Source organism: Ursus maritimus, unplaced genomic scaffold (genome assembly GCF_017311325.1).
Source record: "Ursus maritimus isolate PB19 unplaced genomic scaffold, ASM1731132v1 scaffold_11, whole genome shotgun sequence".
Classification (NCBI taxonomy): domain Eukaryota; kingdom Metazoa; phylum Chordata; class Mammalia; order Carnivora; family Ursidae; genus Ursus; species Ursus maritimus.
This window is the reverse complement of record NW_024423453.1, coordinates 4,176,422-4,197,109: the sequence shown is the minus strand read 5'-3', so window position 1 is coordinate 4,197,109 and position 20,688 is coordinate 4,176,422. Positions and strand designations below refer to the sequence as shown.

The window sequence follows — 20,688 nt, the reverse complement described above, 5'->3', positions numbered from 1 at the left end:
CACCGTTTGTCATTCCCGGGAATAAAACTGGGAAGGGTGAACAGAACTCTTGCCAATATTAGTTTTCTAGAACATGCCTTGAGCATAGTTCGTGATAAAGGAAGAGGGGGGAAATCAACTGGTGAGCATTCCTGGATGAAAGACAAGATTCAAATAAGCTGTTTACCCTTCGGTTCTGGCGTTCCCAAACATCATAAAGATTTCAGCTCTTGTGAAAGGGGAGCCAGTTGTTTACAATGGACTGTTCTGGGGGGAGTAGGTGTGTCTCGCAAGGCAAATATTTGCCCATAGGAGGTAATAAAACTGTATCAAGCTCTTACCCCACTGCTGTACGTGGCCATCAATGTGATTAGCTCACTCCGGTCTATTTTAAGACCCTGTCAGGCACAAACATTAACAAGAACCTGGCATTTCTCCTTAAGAATATATAATCGACCTTTCAAGTCCATAATCTCGTTTATCAAAGCGGATGGCAGGGATTTATGCAGAAGAGTTTGCACACCTCTTTGATTTCGGCCCCCTGAGAACCCAAACATGCATCCCACCCAATCCTGTTTTATTTTCGCCATATCCTGTGTTGTTGAATGGGCCTCTTGTGAAAATGCAATGTGCCCCCCCCCCCGCCCCGCTCCAGTTTTTTTCTGAAGTTCTACACAAATCTTACATCAGCTTCGTGAAATGTGCAGCGCTCCTACATGGCTTGGGCGGACTTTAAAGGTCACAGTTCTCAGAGCTGAGGGAAATGTTTGCGTGGACGAAGACCCACACAGGGGAGCAAGAAAACGGTCGCATGACAGGTAAGCAGGCTGAGCTGGCAAAGTCCAGAACATGATGGCTAGAGGGGAGTGAGGGTATACAGATCTGGAGTCTTCTTAATCACTCTCTACTTACATCACCTCTTTGAACTGAACCTTCTGACGAAAAACACACAGGCCAACAGTACTCTTTCTTCATTAGGACAACAGTGAGACGGACCCAGAGAACCGCTAGTCAGCTGCTCGAGGAGGAAGCAAAAGGACAGCGGGGGCGCTCGGAAAATGCCAGCCGACCGGGGCCCTCCTGCCCCCATCAGAGCTGAGCCCACCATCCAAACTCCTCTTGGCGTCCTCACTTCGGGGCTTTGACTGTGGAGCTCAGCCCCTCTCAGCGCATAGTACCTCCAAGCACCACCGCGTGAAATCATTTTCTCTTTCCACAAGCCTTCACAACACAGTGTGTGTCACAAACACCCATGCTTTAACCCCATCCTTCAAGTCAGTTCAGGTGCTAACAGGAATGCAAACCGTTCTTTGCGTGGCGCTGAACAATGTGCCACGATCCAAAGACACCAAAGCAGCAGCCAGCTCTGTTGCTACAAAACTCATGAAGAGTGTGGCGAACACAGAATGCATTCCAGAGAAAGCCTGTGCTCAGAGGTTCGACACATGACTCAAAGCAGCAGGCTCCCAATATCAAGAGTCGTCGGAAGATTGGGGTGTTAGGCTAGGAAAGGGATTACATGTCATAAGAAAAAGGAAATTATGTTGATAATGATTCCCGGAGTCACTGCCAGCAACTTCAGCCAACTGCCTGCAGCTTCATCAAAATGTGCCAAATGGAGTCCAGGGCTGTCAGGATTAAGAACATTCTTCACGCAGATCAAAGGAAGACCCTCGGAATGATTTTTTTTATTATTATTCAGTACAAATATTGTCCCCCAAATATGAGAGCTCCAGACCGCAGACTTGCCGTAGTTAGTAGAACAATATCTCCAGCTACTGCTTTAAGGTGAACCTGGGGCTTCTCCTTACTAACCCGAGACTCATTCGTTCACTCATTCATCGACTGTACTTGGTGGGCACTTGCAGTGGGGAATGCATCTTGCTGTTTCTGTGCCGGAGCCAAAGTTGGGAGGCTGGATAGTATGGTGTTGAAAAACACAGGCTCTGATGGAATTCAAATCCGCCGGGTCCCTTCCTAACCCCATGTGCTACTCACCCTCTCCAAGCCCCACCCACCGACCTCACAAGATGCTTGTGAAGATTACAGGACGATACTAAGGCACAGAGAAACACTTGGCACAGCCCCAGGCACACAGAAGTGCCCAGTCCACGCGAGCCATGAATTACAACCAAAATTTCTAGACTACCAGCCGTTTCGGAGGAAGATAGGTGTTAGAGGAGGTGTTCGTCCAGAGCCTTACCGTTCAAAGCGTATTCCCTCTTCACACACACAATACTCAGAACTCTCAGACTTCCTTCGAGTAAATATTTGCAGTGAAGTGTATTTACACGTTTGTGTTCAGAAATGTGTTTTCTTAAACAGTCTGGGAAAGGAGTGAGCAGGGTGGGAGATTGTGCGGGGCCCACTCTGGACTGGCATCTGAGGCCCAACGAACAGCATATTGTCTGTGGGGAAAAGAAACTGCTGCTGGCATCTCCAGGAGACTGTGGACTTGCCTGTAAAGTAGGCCATTGTCCGTCTGGGGAGAAAGTCAGCCAGCTATCCGGGGGGACACAGAGGACAGGAAAAGAGTTCTCTGTTGCGGCCGAGAGGGTTCTTCCGCGCTCCCAGTGTCCCAAGACAAATAGGAGCCCGTGGCTCTGTTGGGTAACCGATTGTCCCAGCAAAGCCTTGGGCCCCCGAGCTGTGTCCTCGCAGAGCTACCTGCAAAACCTTTTCCTGAAGGGACGGACTTGCTTTTTGCAACCAGTTAGCACCTGCTCTCAAAACTTGATCCCTCCCTGATTTGTTTCAAGTGGAGCCAGGGGATCAGGACTTAATTAGCAGTGATATATCTCATACTGATCGGTTCCATCCAGCTTCCCCCCGGGGCCCCAGATTTGTCTCTATTTGGAATTCCCGTGCTTGCTGGGCGGCTTGTGTTTGCAGTTATCTGGCAGGCGCGTCCCGGTGCGGCGGGGCCCACAGTGAGAAGGTGACCCGGGCCCAGCCACCCTCTTCCTCGGGAGGACGGGCCTTGGAGTTTGTGCGTTTGCAAATGGCCCTCGGGCTGCTAAGGATTTTTTTTTCAGGAGGAGAAAACGCCTCCTGCTCTGAACCAGCTTGAAGCCAAAATAACATGTTTTGGCAACCATTATTTGGCAATTAGGGCCTCAGCTCACTGAAAGCATTCTTCCATGCAAAATATGGCTTGGAAAGAAAACACTAAACCACATCTGAGTGAAAATATAGGAAGTGAACAAAGGGGTGACAGAGCAGTGAGAGGCAGAGATGGGGAGAGGCGAGGAGGTTGGGGGCGGGCCCATTTGGCAGAGACTCGGCCATGACTGGGCGCCTGGATGTTTCCACAGCACGAGCTCCAGCTCCGGCCCGGTCCAGGAAGGCCAGGGCCACGCACCCGGCATCCTGTATACTCCAGGTGGGCTCCCCTTTCTTTGGCCTCCAAGGAGCCCAGGCACAGGACTTAAGCGAAGGTGCAGCAGAGCAATGGGGCTGCGCCTGGGGTCCTGTTGTCCCAGGGGACGCTCGCCTCCTCCTCACCTGGGCCTCCTAAAGCGTGTGCACCGGGAGGGGACAGGGGGTGGACACTGCCGGTACTGAAGCCTGCTCCTGTGGGCGTAGCTCTTCTCGCCCTTTGAGCCTGGCATCCCCCACTTGAAAGAAGGATGTGGCAGGAAAAGGAGGACTTCTCTTCCCACCCTTCAAGGACACCAGCGTCCTTTGAGAGAGAGAGAGAGAGAGCGATTAAGCGGAAGAGACTTCTTGAATGGTGCAATGTGACAGAAATAAAGGGAGGTTGTGACACATGGGACATCGTTTCAGACCAATGTGCAGTTGTTTTCTGCGTGTTCATCGAGATGTCGCAAACATACATGTCCCATGTCTTATACAGGGCACCTGCTTTCTTCCCTTGCTCTGCCCAGCTCTCCAGTCTTCCGGTGGAGAAGTTTATAGTTAGGGTAAGACTCGTGGGGCAGGAAACTTTGCCCCGCGACCCCTCCCTGACGAAGGCACAAACCCTAGCGTCAGGGGCGGCCGCAGCCGGGGTGAGACAGAGGGGCCAGCATGTCTGCTCTCGCCTTCCCTACCACCCCAAATGCCATCTGCAATCACACCAAGAGGCGGAAGTGACTTTCACTGGTGACTCTGACATCGCCAGAGAGGTTGCGTGTTACCCCTTCAGTGGGCAAATATCCTGTGGGCGCGGTTTGGCTTGGTTTTACAATTGCAAATGACTTTTCCCTCGTTCCTAGACTAATTTTCTGGGAAGTTTTCTAATAATACTGAATGTTAGCAGAGGAATTCGTTGATCCTGGGTTGCTCATGCATAGCCATTGGATGAAGCTTTTTTAGTCTAATCAAGAGAGATGTGTGCATTTCTACACGACCTCTTTCTGTATAACCATGTACTTGATAAATGTGGTCTACTCATTGCAGTGGCACTTCTGAATTCAGCTTTCATAATATAGATAGAGTGTTGGCATTTTAAAATCAAGGTATTACTGATTTTGGTTAGCATATCAAATTTAAAGTTTCTAGTGGTCATAGACGAAGATATTTAAATAAAATATGAATAATACCCCATGCACCATCTTACGAATCTCGTGCGATCTCTAATTTGGTCTAGATAATATCCTCACCTATGTTTAAGTGTATGAAATCAGAACATTATCAACTTTTTTTCATTTGTATATTATCCTTTTAACTTACTTAAATATAGGGTGGCAAGGTGAACCACATCGCGCAGACTTGGAAGAAAAATCGAGTCAGTTTGGCACTGGCCTTACCAGCTCTCCATCCCTCTTTTTCTGGGCCCCCTTTTGGTCTGTCTCAATGCCCATAATGTGGAAAAGTTATAGGAGATTGGTGGGATGCCTGCGCATTTTGGCTTGCCTTACTTTTGAAACTTTTAGGAGTTCAGCCTGCAACGGAGTTTGGATCCTGAAAAAAGTCAAGTACCTAACATTTTCCTTCTGGGCACTTATTAGGAAAAATATTTATCTCCACTATTGAGGTCTCAAGGTTCTAAAAGGGTTTGTGTCTTTTAAAAGAACCTATCGGGACTCTATGCCTTTTTAAGCCAGAGCCCTGCACGCGCATGGGTGTATTCTCGCATAGGTGCAGTTCGCTCTTGTGTCTGTTGCCAGGAGTAATAGGAAAAACACGTGACACGTCTAGGAATTTACTACATACATGTTTTAATATAAATCTTCTTTGCCTTTGGAGATGGTAGCTAGGATATTAAGGCAGAATGCTGCTCCACCCTTGAAGATATCCCCAGCCCAGCAGACATAGAAATACGTCCTTTTTGCCCATATTTGAAAGGATCACGGGAGTCGGATAGACGATCTAGATTACCTGTAGAATAATTTTTAAAAATTCATCACTCTTTGGGATGTCAAGAGCCATGTAAGCCCACATTGCATCCTGTAGGAGCTAAGTAAATAATTGAGAAATGAATAGATGAACGTTACAGTCTGACAGACCTCGTATACCCAGCGTCTAACCAAAGCTTTTGAGGTACTAGATTTTTGCAGGAGCAGAATCTCACTGCATCACTGAATACCGTTCTGGTGGTATTCACCCTTAAATAATTCAATACGTGGGTTTGAAGAAAAATGTCCCTAAGGGAATTCTCCTTATTAATTGGTTTCAACGCAATCAGGATAACCTCAGTTCAAGGTGCCTTTTTCTTAACATGCATGGTGGTGGGTTACGTGCTAGGATTTTCTTCTTCGTCCACATTTCACAATTCAGAACATGACTACAATGACACGTAGCATGGATGTCATCCGTCTTGAGCATTCCCCTTGCCTAATGCTTCTTCCTCTCCTGCAGTCACTCTGCTTCAGGATGATACTGTCAGACACGTTGCTGGTGAGGTATTATCATTTATATTAGGTTAGTGAAAGGGTGCAACAGTTTTAAAAATTACGCTAAAGAAAGAAATGAAGGAGGTAGGCCAGACACATCCAGGGAGAGATGGTGGGGATGTGGGCAGCCTTTGTCCTCTTGTAAAGGTGTGTGACATGCTATCAAGCAGGATTTCAGTAAGAGGAGTGGGACTCGGACAAGTGCATTATCAGAATTTAACTTCCAAGGTTGGGAACAGAATTCCTTCATGGGAAGGGGAACCAGACCAACATAAACATGGTGGTGGACCTCTTGAAACACTGTAACAACTCTGCTTTGCCCTGGGAGGTGCAGATTTTGCTGACCTTGGGTAAATCATTTAACCTCTGTGGTCTGATGTCTGGATCTGTAAAGACGAATAATTCTGTAACCCTTGCCAGAGACCAGAGAATCCTAGGCGAGCTGATTAAGGGCCTTCAGTGCCTCCGGTAGGGCGTCAACACGAGGCTGTTTGTTGGGGAGGTGAGATTATCGTTTCTTCCATTGGAATTCATGCGTACGGAGAACCCGAAGGACACATCAGTGTTGTGCCCAATTCAAAGTGGTCGGTGCACATGGTATGCTAGAGGGGTATTTCAGGCTCTATATTCCCTGCAAATAAACGTCTTTAATATGACCCAAAGTGTCTATGTGCTACTCGAGCTGGTAAGAAGCTAGGCGGTCTCCAGCTCCTAAGAGCAAGGGCTTGGCTATGTCTGTGTGTGAGAACAGTAGCATTTGAATTCTCTACACAGAGCTGGAGAGCTGTCTCCTTTATTTCCTGTTGACTCAGCTATCTTCTTCCCACATTTTGGGGTTTGTGGTAAATGAAGAATTTGTAGTTGGCCACTGGAAACAGGCCTTTGAATAAGCTGAGAATCATGTGGATCCTGTGATTTTTCTAAATGACCTGAAATTCTCCTTTTCTCGTAGATTCATCAACATTAATAAGAATTATGTATGCATTTGCTGAAAGTGGGATTTAACGATAGGAGGAAGCTTAGCTAAATACTATATAAAACACAGTTTTAAGATTCCTCATTTCCTTGACATTCCTTCAAAAACAAATCAGCCGTTGTGAATGATGTACAAAGCCTTGTTTTGTTTCTATAACTTTTCTCTCTCTTGACAGGCACTAGGCCTCCACCAAGGGAAGAAATGCTTAAATACATAGCAATAAAAGTCAACGCCGTCTATGCAAAGCCAACCGGACCCTGCCAAAGGCCTCGACATACATCTGTCCCAGTTCATCTATTAATTCGGAAGGATTTTACAAATACTTTCTTATTTCTCTTCCTAGGTTCTATTTCTCTCTTCTTATTCCACATGCAGTTACCAAAAAAACCTCTTTGAAATGATATAAATGTTTACCATTTTCATCTTAAACATCCTGAATTGAAAGAATCAACTTATTTTCATCATTTGCCATTTTCCTTTTTTCCTTGTACTATTGCAACTGTTTGTAAGCGTTCGGTTCGGGGCTGCCGGCCGTCACCACCAACCAGCTCCAGCACGCCATTTTCCTTTAAACATCAGATTTTAAAACTATAACCTCAAGGAATCATTCAATCAATCAATCAAACAAGACTGGGAGTTACTGGACCCCAGTACAAGATCAGGAGACTTGCAGGGGGCTGCGCAGGTGGGGGGTGGTTGGGCTTTGGGCCCTGCTGGCAGACGCCCTCTGGAGCAAAAGGAATAGGCAGGCGTGGGGGCAGACACAGCCAAGTCTCTACGTTGCAGACGAATGAAATGTGTTACGTCCCAAGCACACGGCAAAGTGCAACGGGAGAATAGATGGTGAAGCCGGCAGTGGCAGAAATCTCCAGGGCGATGGAGAACAGGGTGCAGGGAGCAGTGGAAACGGAGTTCAGGGACTCAGCGCCCTGGGAGTCCCTCCGATGGCATGGCACGCTGTGTGGAGCAGTGGGGCCCTGGGATCCGTCAAGGTGCTGTTTCCCTGCTTCTTTGGACTCTTTGGACTCCTGTTCCCTCCCCCGCCCCCTCAGCGTATGCAAAGGATTTTGAAACCGAGCATTTGGGGTTGGAAGGCCCGGGCCCTCAACTCCACTAGTGCTCTCTCCTTTGTTCCTCCCCTCCCCGCCCCAGTAAACTCATCTTTGCTCCTGTTATTACACTCTGGAGTTTCATGGTGGCTGTTGTTGTTTGGTAACTGGAAAGAGACAGGGCTTGGCCAGAAGGGGTGTGAAAGGGATGGTGTAGTATTTGTTTCCTGACCTTTTCCCTGGAGTGTTTTTTTCACAAAAGGAGAGAACCAGAAGCTTACGAAAGTGTGAGGCCATGGGCTCAGGAGCCCAGTGATCACATGGGGCCCCGGACTATGGAGGAATCTGTTCTGTCTGCCTCTGCACAGGATCTAGCACTGCTGTGAGATCCCAAATACGGGAAGTCTGAGCATTGCTATTCTCACCAGGGGCGGTGGCAGACCGAGCACTTCAAAATGGCTTCATGGCCAGTAGACATGGACATTTTGGAGCCAAAGGCAGAGAAGGGTGGAGTGGACATCATGAGGAGGCCGCAGCTGACAGCCTGACTTGTGGGCTCAGTAAGGCACCCCTGAGGGATTTCCACAAATACCCTACGGACACTTTGAGGAAGGGCTGGAAACCTATCTCAAGGGTGGCAGCTTTGAGCTAATTGACTTTTGAGTTACATCATATTACTCCAAAAATATATGTTATTTATTCTTAAATTTCCTCTGCCCAATGGCAAGTACAATAATTAATGTCTAAAATATGAAATGTAATATTGTATGGGACAATAACCTCTCAGCAAAAGGTACTGAGATACTTCCAGGCAGAAGTATCTCGTGAAGATTTGCAAGCCAAAGATAACAAGACGCTATATTATTTTAAAGTGGCAAAGATTTCCTTTCAGTGCGGAACCCACTAAAGTTAATTCATTCAACTGAGAAACAGATTCTGAGACTCAATTATGAGTCGGGCTGAGGGGATAAAACTATGAAGCAGAGTCTGTTCTCTCGACTCAGAGACACCAATTTGAGATTGACTGTGTCAACCATAGCCAAGTGCAGGGCCGAAAGGGTGGGGGGGTTCTGGAGAAAACATGGGCATTCAAGCACCGAGCAGAGGAGGTGTCCCCGCAGGGACTCGAGAGCAGCTGGGAAAGAATGGCCTTCGCATCCTGACTCCAGGTTCCCTCTGCCCTTCATCTTTCCAATGGGGGCATCTGGGTACCTTCCCTGCATGTGGAGGGAACAAGGGGGACCCCGTCTACATCAGGGCTTCCCTCTACTTAAACATGGCATCTTTTCTTGGCTGTGACCACTTCACACTCCCAGGACCGCTCCTCTCCAGTCCAGACCAGGAAGTCTCCTCTCCGAGCCCCAGTTGAGACAGATGACACAAATTCTTTCAACTTGAGGATTCCCAACTCTCCCCTGGGAAATCTCCATTCTTCCTCGCTCAGCCTCCACACTCCCTCACTTGGGTTTCAATCCATACTCCTCTCTCAGCTCCCTGGGGTTCCTCTGTCTCTCTCACCAGGTCACACCCCACAGCCCAGAATGGGTTTCTGTTTTGCTTTGTTTTGCTTTGTCTCTTTGCCCTCTGGTATGACAGGAAACCACCACACATCAGAGTGCATCATCCGTCCTCCTTACTCTATGGTTATCTCTACCAACCGTGCTCTACTTCTCTGTTTTGTTTCCTTGGAGCCCACAAATCCTCTCTTCTCTCAACAAAGCCTGCTCTTTCAAATGAAAATCTTGGCTTTCACGTCTATTTTCCCTGAAATGAGCTTCGAGAGCCTATTTCAGAGGAGCTCAACACTGACTCCTTTGTTACAGCTGGTTACTACTGCCTTCCCCCTGCAGCAAGGGATGCCTTGGCTTCCATGGGTGGCAGCGGGAATTACCGGGAAGGAAAAATACATCCACCAATATTTTTAAATATTGTTCTGTTCTAGGAGAACATCAGGCAGCCGCCGGGGTTGGAAACCCTGAATTTGTAGCAGCGTCGATCTCACGGTTGTACGCGTTTCTCTAGCAACACTCAAAAGACTGGGTTTAAGCAGACAGCTGGGACAGGTTTAGGCTGGGTTGTGGAGAGGCAAGTTCTTTGAAAAGGCAAGGGGCAAACCGTTGAGACTATCGACAAGACAGTGATTACGGGATAATGGAAAAAAGTAAAATCAGAGAGGGACTGGAGGACACGTAAGGGTCAAGGGGCTAGATGTTTCAGTAAATTGAAGATACGTTGATTGTGCTGAGTGGGAGTGAGTGACATCCTTGAATTTATGATTTTAGAGATGACACAGTTTATGGAAGTTCAACTCAGATGGGGTCATGCCCAAGTGTGCGGAAAAGCATCCTACTGCTCCCCAGATTAGGTTACAAATACTAGAAGTCACCTAAAGCCTAGTGCATTATTCCGTTTGCATGCCTGTTAGAATTCCTCTGTAAACTCCCCTGGGTAATTTCTGCCCCCCACCCCGGAAAAGACAGTACCACGAGTTCCTGGTCCCCAACCTTCTGAGAGCCCCCCACCAGAACAACTTGTCCTCACTGTGGGGAGGGCTCTATAAACACAGCCAGGGCAAGAGTAAAATGGTGGCAATGCTTACGTCAGCCCTTGTGGGTCTTACACACCACATCCTCACTGTTTACCATACAGAAGACAATTGGAAGATACAAGTAATAATCAATATTTATAAAGCAGTTTATAATTTACAAAAACGTTTAATGGTCTATTTTATCAAGCCCCAGGTCACTATCATACCTATTTTACAGGGAAGGGAAATAGAGGCTCGTTGAAGTTGAGTCCCCTTCAGAAAGCTAGTTCTTCCTCTTCATCCCTCCCACCGGACCCAGGCACCATCTCCTTCTCTGACTCGGCTCCCCATCCGCTCAACCATGCCCTGCAGTCCATGCTGTCCCTGGGCTACCTCTTGACCTGCACATATTCTGTCCATACCTCTTTCTATTTGACTTATGACACTCTCTTGTGATACAGTGACTCCCTTGCATGTGCCCTGGATCAGGCCACCACAGAAGGCCCAGCACCTGGCGCAGAGCATGGCGCCCGAGTCATTGTGCAGTGAGGAAGCAGACAACTTTGGAAAGACTAGGGAAGGTGAGGAGCATCTGTGAATAACCAGTGCTCCCCCGGGTCGGTTTGCTGACAACCCTCAAGCTGTTAGGGTTGTCCACTCTGCATGCTCACAAAGTGTGTTGGGAGAAGGGAAGCCCTGAGGGCTGGGATCGACCGGCCCGATACACTACAGGTAGGACTCCAGGGAGGCTGGCATTTAGGAAATGGAAGTTTCATAGGCAGATAATCTCTTCTGGACCTGTGGGTTTGAGGAAGAAAAGGGCAGGAAGGAGAACAGAATTTTTACAGCCTTGTATATAAAGATCTCCTTGTAAAACCAAACTTCAAAGGGAGAGAGAATATCGCTCCTTTCCAAGGAGCCTCACTAATTATCGCAGCATTTCTGCAAGGGAAGCGCAGTGGAAGGAGTATTTCTCCAATGAGGAAACTGACTGTGACATGGCTTGATGAACGGCAAACCAGAAAGATAAAAACCCCGTGTATTTCCAGACTCCTCTTCTCAAGCGCCAGCAGCCTCCACCTGGCCCTTTAGCCACTCATTAAAGAAACATGTACGGAGCCCCTGCCTTCTGCCCGGCACCATGCCAGGCCCCAGAAAACACAGCCCCTGACCTAGAGGGTTTCCTGTCTCACCTGATCAGCAATGAGGTTTGCAAAGAGCCTGAACAGGCGAGCAAATCCCTGTGACACAGGGTGCTCAGCGCAAGGACAGCAGGAAGAACAAAAAGAAAAGGCGTCACAGAGAGGAGAGGGATTCCTTCTGCCTGGGAAGATTAAAAAGGACTTGAACTGAAATCTTTAGTTCATCACAAGATTTTGAGAGCCGGCATTAGCAAAGTTCTGGGTTAACACTTAGAATGAAGGACAGGCCTCCCTCCACAGGACTATGTTTACATCATCTTCCAGAAATAGTTACCCACACCCCACCCCAGCAGCTAGGGACATGAACTGCGTAGAGCGGTCATAATCCCTAATACTTACTCAGCACTCACCATGTCCTACGCTGACGTTGTTACGTGAATGCTCACATTCAATCCTCACAACGAAATCGGAAAGTAAAAAATATTTATATCCCCACTTCACCGATGAAGGTGTTTAGAGGGATTAAGTAACTTGCCCAAGAGTTCACACAGATTACTGTGTTATTTTGAGAACAGTCCCTCATCGAATTCATGAGGGTGATTAGTTGTTTTGGTCACATGTATGTTGAGTTACACAAACAAGCATGCATTTTTGTGGCATTCATTTTAACAGTCAAAATTAATCAAAATCAACAGCATTCGTTTATTTAAATAAAATGAACGCCTACCTTCCATGTAAATTTTTTCCTTCTCTCTCAGCAATACTTAAACTTCCCCTCCCCCCAAGCCCTCTGAATTTAAATGTAGATAAAATAACTCCTTGCATGTCATGCTAGGGGCGCCATTGTTGAGACGATGGACGATGGTCCCACGAGTTCAGAACAACTTTCATCCAAGCATTAATGGTGATTTATACTTAAAGAGGTAGCATTTCTTTTAAAGCTTCGGCTCAAGATATCCTTGACTGGGTGTGTTAAACCAAAGCACCTAATTAGAGATGACTTAGAGTAATACTTTTCTTTGTCACTTAATATCCTCTAACCACAAAAATCCAGAGGTTTTTACCTGTACCACAGAAACCTCACTTCCAAGGGCAGGATAATCACTCTGTAGGCTTTCAGCCTCCTGAACTCACCCAAAGGGAACTGCAGGACTCATCCCCACTATTCCCTTAATGAAAAACTCCTGATCACCTCGCTCTTCCGGCAGAAGCAAGTAGAAGCCCCACAACACATAATCACTTAAAGAAAAGCGACTTGCTAGGGATTAATTCTTCAGGATAGCCATCAGCAAGGATGGTACTTAACGTTCAACTTTTAGCCTCAAACTGCCTGGGCGGGAATCCCATTGCCTCTACTCAGTAAGAACGGGACATCGGGCTAGTGACCGAAACTTGCTAAATCTAACTCGCCTCGCTAGTAATATGCAGATGGTAACTGGTAGAGACTGCAAGTTGCCCAGGAGCCTTATGGGTTTAGTTTCATTAGGACTTCAAAGAAACCTGAACATCTGTAAATAAAATACTATTGTCAGGGCTGGAATCGTTTCTCCTCTTTTCCCACGGTACTGGAGGAAGAGGGGAGAACACGACTGCCGGCTGGACTACGCTTCCTTGTTTCCCTTGTAACCAGGTGTGGCCGTGACTAAGTTATCTTTAATGGAATACGAACGAAAATCAGGTGGGTCCCTTCTAGGTCAGGACACAGGGCTGCTGAGGGAGCCTGCCTCCTCCGGGCATTCTTCCCCCCTCCTCCTGCTACAAATGGTAACAACTCGAACAATCACGAGGCGCCGTCCCACCGTCCTGGGTCCCTAGAGGACTACATGGAACAGAAACATGTGTTTACGGGATTTGTGAGGGAGACTTCTATCCTGTTTGAGTCGCTGCATTTTGGGGTATTCGTATAATACTAGTATCTAAATCGTAAAATAGTCGTAAGGATTGATAAAAATAACGCACATGCCTTTAGCACGTAACAGTACTGAGCTTCGGCTATTGATGCGAGAGGATAGCACCGCGGTTCAAAATAGGAGTTTTGCACCCCGGGTGTGAGTTCAAGTTCTGGCCATATTTCCTAAAAACCTCTTTAAACTGAGGGATGTTTTCTAGTGGGGAGAGAAAGAAATGAGAAGTCTCCTTCCCATTCAGGATCTGTCTGAGAAAACCGGAGGGCAGAGCGAGGAATCTCTGCATTATCCTTGCTTGTGATGCTGGTTCCTTTTTTGCCGGGAAAGCAAACTATGGTGGAGTGCTGAGTCCAGTGACTCAGAGCCCTCATTTGACCCAGAAAACCTCCAGCCAGAGTATAGAAGGCACAAGGTCAAATAGATAAGAATCTAAAAGCCAAACAGAAGTCTCTAATTAATGCCAGAAATCTGCCCTTTCCAGCTTCAGTTTGGTCACTAGTTGACAGTCAAATTAACTATAGTTCATTTCCTAGTACAGTCAACTTACAATTAGGCATAATAATGAAGGGAAGTAATGGCACTTGTGATTTAAAATAGCAAGTACTGCGAAAATCGGATTCTTTGGCTTTGGCATTGTGGCGTCCACATGCACACCCCCAGTTTACCGCCCACACCGGGGGTGTGCGCCCTCCCACAAGCATTGGGAACAAATGGTCCATATCTCTTTCTTCTTCTTCATTTTCTATTCCCATGATAACTTAACAGAGAACTAAAATAAAATCGTTTCCTTCCTTGCTAGTGTAATTATACAAAATCATTTCTGGACTGGTATTTGATTTACAGTTCGACCATCTTTTAAATCTTAACTAACCCACCAGGTTTCTGGACAATGTTATCCCCTACAGCACAGTTATAAGCTCTGCCATGATTGTGGCTAAAATCATGTCCAGGATGCTGTGTTGTCCGTCCACTCCTGTCTCCCCCATTGGCCTCTGTATTTGTGCCCTGTTGTAAATGGAGCGCTCGTCTAGAGACCTGAGACTCTTTAATGAACCCTTTTCAGTTTGGTTGCTTTATTTTTAGGAGCTTTGTTTTAGTGGGGCTTCTCAGGAAGAAGAGTATTTAAGGACTCCAGGAGACTATTTGTTTCCTAACCTTTTGACCCACGTTGAGTGTCTGGTTTTCTCCAGGCACATTCTATTATCAACAATGGCTATACCAGAGCCACGGTACAGAGGGGTTAATTAGACCTGGGAAGAAAAAAAAACAGCTTGCACTCCATAGCTACTGATAAGAGAGCGGCAATATCACCTCCTAAATCAGTTCCTGGAAACTCAAAGAAAGTGGGGCTAGTAAACACTATTTAATATATTCCCTTCTATTTAAATGCCCTGCACACCCTCATTTTCTGATAGTCTTAAAAGCAATTTGGTGATATCTAATGAAGAGGAAGATGTACAGCTCTAAGGACCTAGTAATTCTACTCCTAAATCTACACCATGGACGAGCACTCACATAGACACGCAAGAACATTTTCCGATGTGTGCTCATTGTGGAATCCTTAAAAAGGGAAAACTGGAAGTAGCCTAAATGTCCACCAGCAAGAGAATGAAAAAATAAATAAATCTGATGCAAGGAAGCCTATACTGCAGTAAAAATCTATCCATTTTGATTTATAGAAATAGATAAGCATGAATAAATACAAAAAAGTAATTTTGAACAAAAAAGTCAGTGGTAGATTTATGTGTTCAATGTGCCATTTAAATAAAAACCGACATGTACAAAACAAGACACAGTATCATTTATGGATATATGTAGCTATTGTTATAGCTTATATAAATTTTAAAATGTGTCTGGAAATAATTAAACTCAAATTCAAGATAGAGCTTGTGGTGGAGCAGAGGTGGGAAGGCAGGAAGAAGAATGGGCTCAAGAATGGGTAACTCAACCAAATCTTTAATGTCTCATTGCTTACAAAAGGATCTGAGTAACTACGGCAAAATATTAAAATGCGTCAAGCTCTGTGGGGCATCCATGCGTGTTCATTATATTATTTTCTAGATTTTGCTTATGTCTGAAATAGAGGACTTTGTCAAGTTGTCTCTTGATGGGTGGATATGGCTGGATGTCATTGTGTCATTAATGTTTTCAACAGGGAATGTTGGTCATTGCTTTTCCAGACAGCAACAGCTAAGGCTAAGCCAGCATGCGGTGGAGGTAAGGTCCCAAGCCATCCTTAACTGCCATGGACCTGTGAGCAGCAGCTGACAACATTATAGATTAGGCATTTATTATGGGCTAGATGGAGTGCTTAACATGCACTATCTCCTATACTCCTTGCAACAACTCCAGGGAGAAGATTCTATGGTTATTTCCGTTTTCTAGATGAGAATACCGAACTATAGAGAGTACAAGGTCCCATGGTGAGTGGAGAAGCCAAGAGTGAAAGCAAGCCCTCTTGGGCTCTTACCACCACTGTATACTTCCTCCTCATGGTTGGTATCCACTGTCTTTGCAGATAGGTATTCTTCAGAATTTTCAGGCTCAAAGTCCCTTGAAGTTCCCAGTAGAGGAGGTGTGGGAATCGCCGTGTACCAAGAGACCTCTGACACTAGCTGAGGCTCTGCGTGGACCCATCCCCCTGCACACCTGCCTGGCCCAGCTCCCACTGCAGGCTCGGGACAACACCTTGGTGAACTTGAAAGCTGTCCTGTCAACAAGACCTTGACTTGGGAGGTAGGTTGGCGGGAGCCTTTCCTCAGGATAGCCTGGAAGCAGCAACATTCATTCACAGTGTAGACGTATTCAGCAGCGGGACTGAAACAGAGACGTCATAAATCCCATCAAAATCTCCCCATTATGTGACACACTCTGTTAGAACAGAATAAGGGGTTCGGCTCTGTTGGACCAAATCAAGTTGGTCTATGTGGAGTATCACATTTTAGATTCAAATCCCTGTTAAACCCTCTGCTTAGGCTCGTGGTTAACAATATTTTTATATGTGTCTGCAGAGATGACAGGCAGCCCAGCTCTCGAGCGGGCCCAGCGGCCTCTGCGTGGCTGCTTTTAGAGGCAGGCTCCATAGATGTAAGGCAGAAATCCCACCACCCCAGTGTCTCCTGATTAGCCGGGAGAAAAGCTGAATGACAAACACGTTTCCAGTCTGCCTGGCCCATGCAGGGAAATGGAGCAATCTGGACTGAAAAGGGATTTAGACTTTTGTTGTGTGCAAGGGAGGGGGGATGGAGAAAAAAGCTGATTTAAATCCATCCACAATGCTTTCCCACTCGGTGATCTCCCAGATAAGAAACAGGCTGGCTGTGGTTCAGACCCCTACCATGCCCGTGCATCTTCCCTCTGCCCGCCTCGCCACTAGGTAATCCTGGCCCTCTCCGACAAAGTCAGATACTGTGGAGATTATTACAGCTGGTCGGTTCAGAGCACTTGCTCTTTTGGCCAGAATCCTGTGATATGTTTGTTGATTGATAAAATTGGCCTACGGTAAAACTCGCTATAGAACGCGAAGGTTAAAATAATCATCAGTAACAGTGTATATATATCCCCTAGTTAGCTGTTCAGGTACTTACACTAGTCCTATTACCCTACGCTGGTTTCTTAGTCATATAAAAGGCCACATAAGATGATGGCAAAGCTCGGGTGGTAAGCGCTAAGTGTTAAATACGTGATTTATTTATTGGACACACTGAACAAGACCGAATATTTTCATTTCTCTCTTCCCAATGGAGAGAAGAACCCCACAGATATTGAAAGTATCCACAGTTGACGCAGAGCTTGTTTTAGCTGTGTAAGTCAATACATCATTCATCGCTTTTTATTACATAATTGTATGTTCAGGTGGGCAGGGTTTGGGTGCTAACTATTTTGGAAAAATCCACCAGCCACGCAGACGGACGTACTGTCCCCTAAGAGCATATATTCTGGCTTCCAACAAATCATCTCTCTCCTTGTACACAGCATAGACTTGGGCATCGTTAGCATTCTGCTGACGGAATAAAGGGCAGGCTTCCGGTGCAATCTCTCCCCCCCAAGAGCCCCTCTGCCGGGGCGTGGATGTGAGGGAAGCACCTGTGAGCTGGCGGCCTGCTACGTCTCCTGGCTGCCTGGCTAAGTCCGGGGTATTGCTCTGTTGGCATGAGTACAGTGATTCTTCAAACACAATTATCAAGACAGTCCTCAGTGACCTCTTATTGCTGCTGTATTTGGGAAACTGCATTCAGATGCAGATTGACCTAAATCCTATCAACCCATTCGACCATGTGTGTGAGGGTGCGTGTGTGTGTGTGTGTGTGTGCCCGCGCACGTGTGTGAACACACATCACACATGTATTTGCACTTACATAAATTCCCTCTAGAGCATTTAAACCCCCAATCTAAAACTTCCAAATGAGGAGAAATGCTTATTTTCCCAGGCAACTTTGTCAATTGCTCTTGTGCTCTTCTTATAAATATTTCATAGCAAATATTTAACATGATTCTTTCCCCAATCGGATCAGCTTTGAAATGCTCCTCAAAGTGAATTCTCCCCTAACAATAGCTTGATGCAAAAGCTTTTTTTCTTCTCTTAAGCACAGGGTCTGCTGCCATAGCAGCGCGAATAGTTCTTATTTAATGGAAAAGAAAAGATACTTTACATGGATTCAGGAGTCCACAAAGGTGGGGGCGGCGGAAGGCACAGCACATGCGTCCCTTGCGCTTCCAATGTGGCCGGCGCAGCCTACCTTGACCTCCCCTCCCCCAGCACGCCCGTGATTATTACCCAGCCTACATTAGAACTGTAATGGGAAGTGACAAGTTTATGTAAATGATCCACGTACGGATTTTGCTCTTGTAAAACAGAGCAGTTACTTTGGGCTTTCTAATTATTTCATGCCTTGTGGTTCTCTGATGGGGCAGAGATGACTCTACTTGAAAAGTACCTTGTGATTGACAGACTTCTGTCCCCCTGGAGCTCATTAGGGCTCTGGCTTCGGAAGATGGGAAATAACCCTACCAGGCACCAAAAAAAGAAAAGAGGAATTCACCCGGCACCGTGGTTCTGTAGATTCATTTGTCCAGATTTATGTTTTGCTGGGGAAACAGTGTTATCAGAAAAGTGCCCTATTGCCTTCCTGATCCAAACAGACTCTCTGCTTTGGTGCTTTTGATTTTGAAAGCTTGCATTTAGAGGCACACGGGCTGTCTGATGTAGAGCTTGAAGGGTATGAGATGCCAGTAGGATTTTTCACAAAGAGGTGGGGAAGAGAGTCAGGTGAGAGGAGCAGAGTGCCCTAAGGAGCAGCACAGGCTCTAAGCAGACGCTGACCACTGTTGTCACTCTGCACACACTCAGCGTGACCTGCTCCAAAGTCAGATCGGCAGAGAAATCAACGAAGGGAGCAAATTAAATGGAATAATTGATTAGGAAAGCCTGCCTGTCCGTCCAGTTTAAATACACCCTGGTGAGAAGACGTGCTGGCATGGGGGCAAGATTGGGGGGGGGGGATTCATAAAGTTGGCAAGACTCTAAGGTTCCTGTTAGCCTTCTCATTTTATGGATTAGAAAATTCAGAGACAGAATGGCCACACAGCTAGCCAGCAGTATAGCCAAAACTAGACTGCAGCCTTCTACCTAAAACCCACTTGTCTGGGGCAGAACCAGGAAGGGGCTGGGATTGGGGGAGACCAGGGGACATGAGGCCTGCCAATGGATGAGGTTCCAAGATAAGGAAGCCAAAGTCTGTTAGGCTAAATATAGTAGGGTCCGATTTTGTATCCAGTACACTTAAAGGTGTAAAGATTGGACCATTCTTTGTTTCTGTAACTGATCTTGCTTTCAAGCTGCATTTGACTGGGTAGGAAGGAAAGGGAAACAAATCACCTCTTAATTAAAGCAAGGTCAGTGTCTCTCAGGTTACAAGTTTCATTCAGCTTTAGTTCATTGTCTTTTGGGTGAATATTCAGTCAAAGTCAGTGTCCACCCTTCCTATCAGGGCCATTTGTCTTCTTTTCAAAAGTTCCCCAATCCCATGCCCACGTCCCCAAGAAGGCATCTGGGTGTGTTGTGTAGTGACTCAAGGACCTGACTGGTTTAAGTGCAGGTGTGCGGGCTCTTCTCTGGTTCTTCGATGGCTCCTCAGCTCTGCGCCCTGTCAGCTCAAGGTGCATGACGGTAAGCGGCTGCCTTCCCTTCCCCTCGTCGCCATGCATACAGTTAAGTTTCCTTTGAACCCCGTAAGTCATCTTGGAACCTAAGAAGGAGAGAGAAGGATATTCCTTCAAAATGAGATTGTATTAATCTATAAGCTACTCTGAAACTTTTTATATTTGGCAAACTTTAATACCACCACCTATACGCCTCTAATGCCCTTCTCCACCTCTATTGTTGTCCATGAAGTGTTCGTGAGGAAGCCTGAGACGGTTCTGAAAAATAAAGTAGCTACTGTGCATCACACAGCTGAGCCACGCAGTGTCAACTGTGGCTCCCTGATGGGCAAGCACCACGGGGCCAGCAACGAAGGCGCAGACTGCGAGCTGGAGATGAAGCAGCAAGTCAGGGGCTAGAGGAGCAAGTAAACCAAACCAGGTGTAAGTAGATGGAGTGTGGAAAGGAAAGGAAAGCTACCCTCCAACAGGGACATGCTGTAAAACTTCTAAGTTGAAGAGAAGGGAAAGGGGAAAAAGCTGACCAACTCATTTTAGGAGGCTTATTAAAAAAACAAAAACAAAAAAAGAAAAAAAAATGGATTCTAGAACCAGTATGGACAGCATAAGAAAGAAAGTACAGGCCTGTTTAACCTATGAATGCAGGTGGCAAAATCCTATATAAATCACTTTCTATATGAATCTAATAATGTACTGGAAAACAAATCCCCATGAGGTTGATCTCAGGAATGCAACCATGGTGTAGTATCAGCCAACCTATCTTAAAAGAGAAAACAAAAAAAGAATAGAGAAGAGGAAGAAACCTCTGAATGCAAAAGTATTTCATAAAGTTTCATATTTACTTATGATAAAATAATATTCTCAGGAGCCAGTGGAAGGGGAACTGCTCTAATCTGATGCAGACTTTTCCCAGAAGACTGAGGGCAACATGGTTGTTGAAGGAGAAGCCCTCAAAATGCTCAGTTCCTTTAAGGTCTGGAACAAAACAAAGTTCTCGTGATCCCTGCCGTACTTAACCTTTCATCAGATGTCCTCACCAACAACAATTTCCAAGTAGAAGACAAGAAGAAAGCAGATTGTAAAATGTGGTGGTTTAAAAATTGCCATAA

The 20,688-nt window shown here is 46.2% G+C and overlaps 1 long non-coding RNA gene across 1 annotated transcript; it reads left to right on the top strand.

The window, feature by feature from the left end:
• Window positions 1-3,250: 3,250 nt before the first annotated feature.
• Window positions 3,251-20,139, top strand: LOC121101847. The gene is made up of 3 exons (XR_005833857.1): window positions 3,251-3,361; window positions 15,936-16,153; window positions 19,812-20,139. It is a non-coding gene; the product is annotated as an uncharacterized LOC121101847 (long non-coding RNA).
• Window positions 20,140-20,688: the final 549 nt, after the last annotated feature.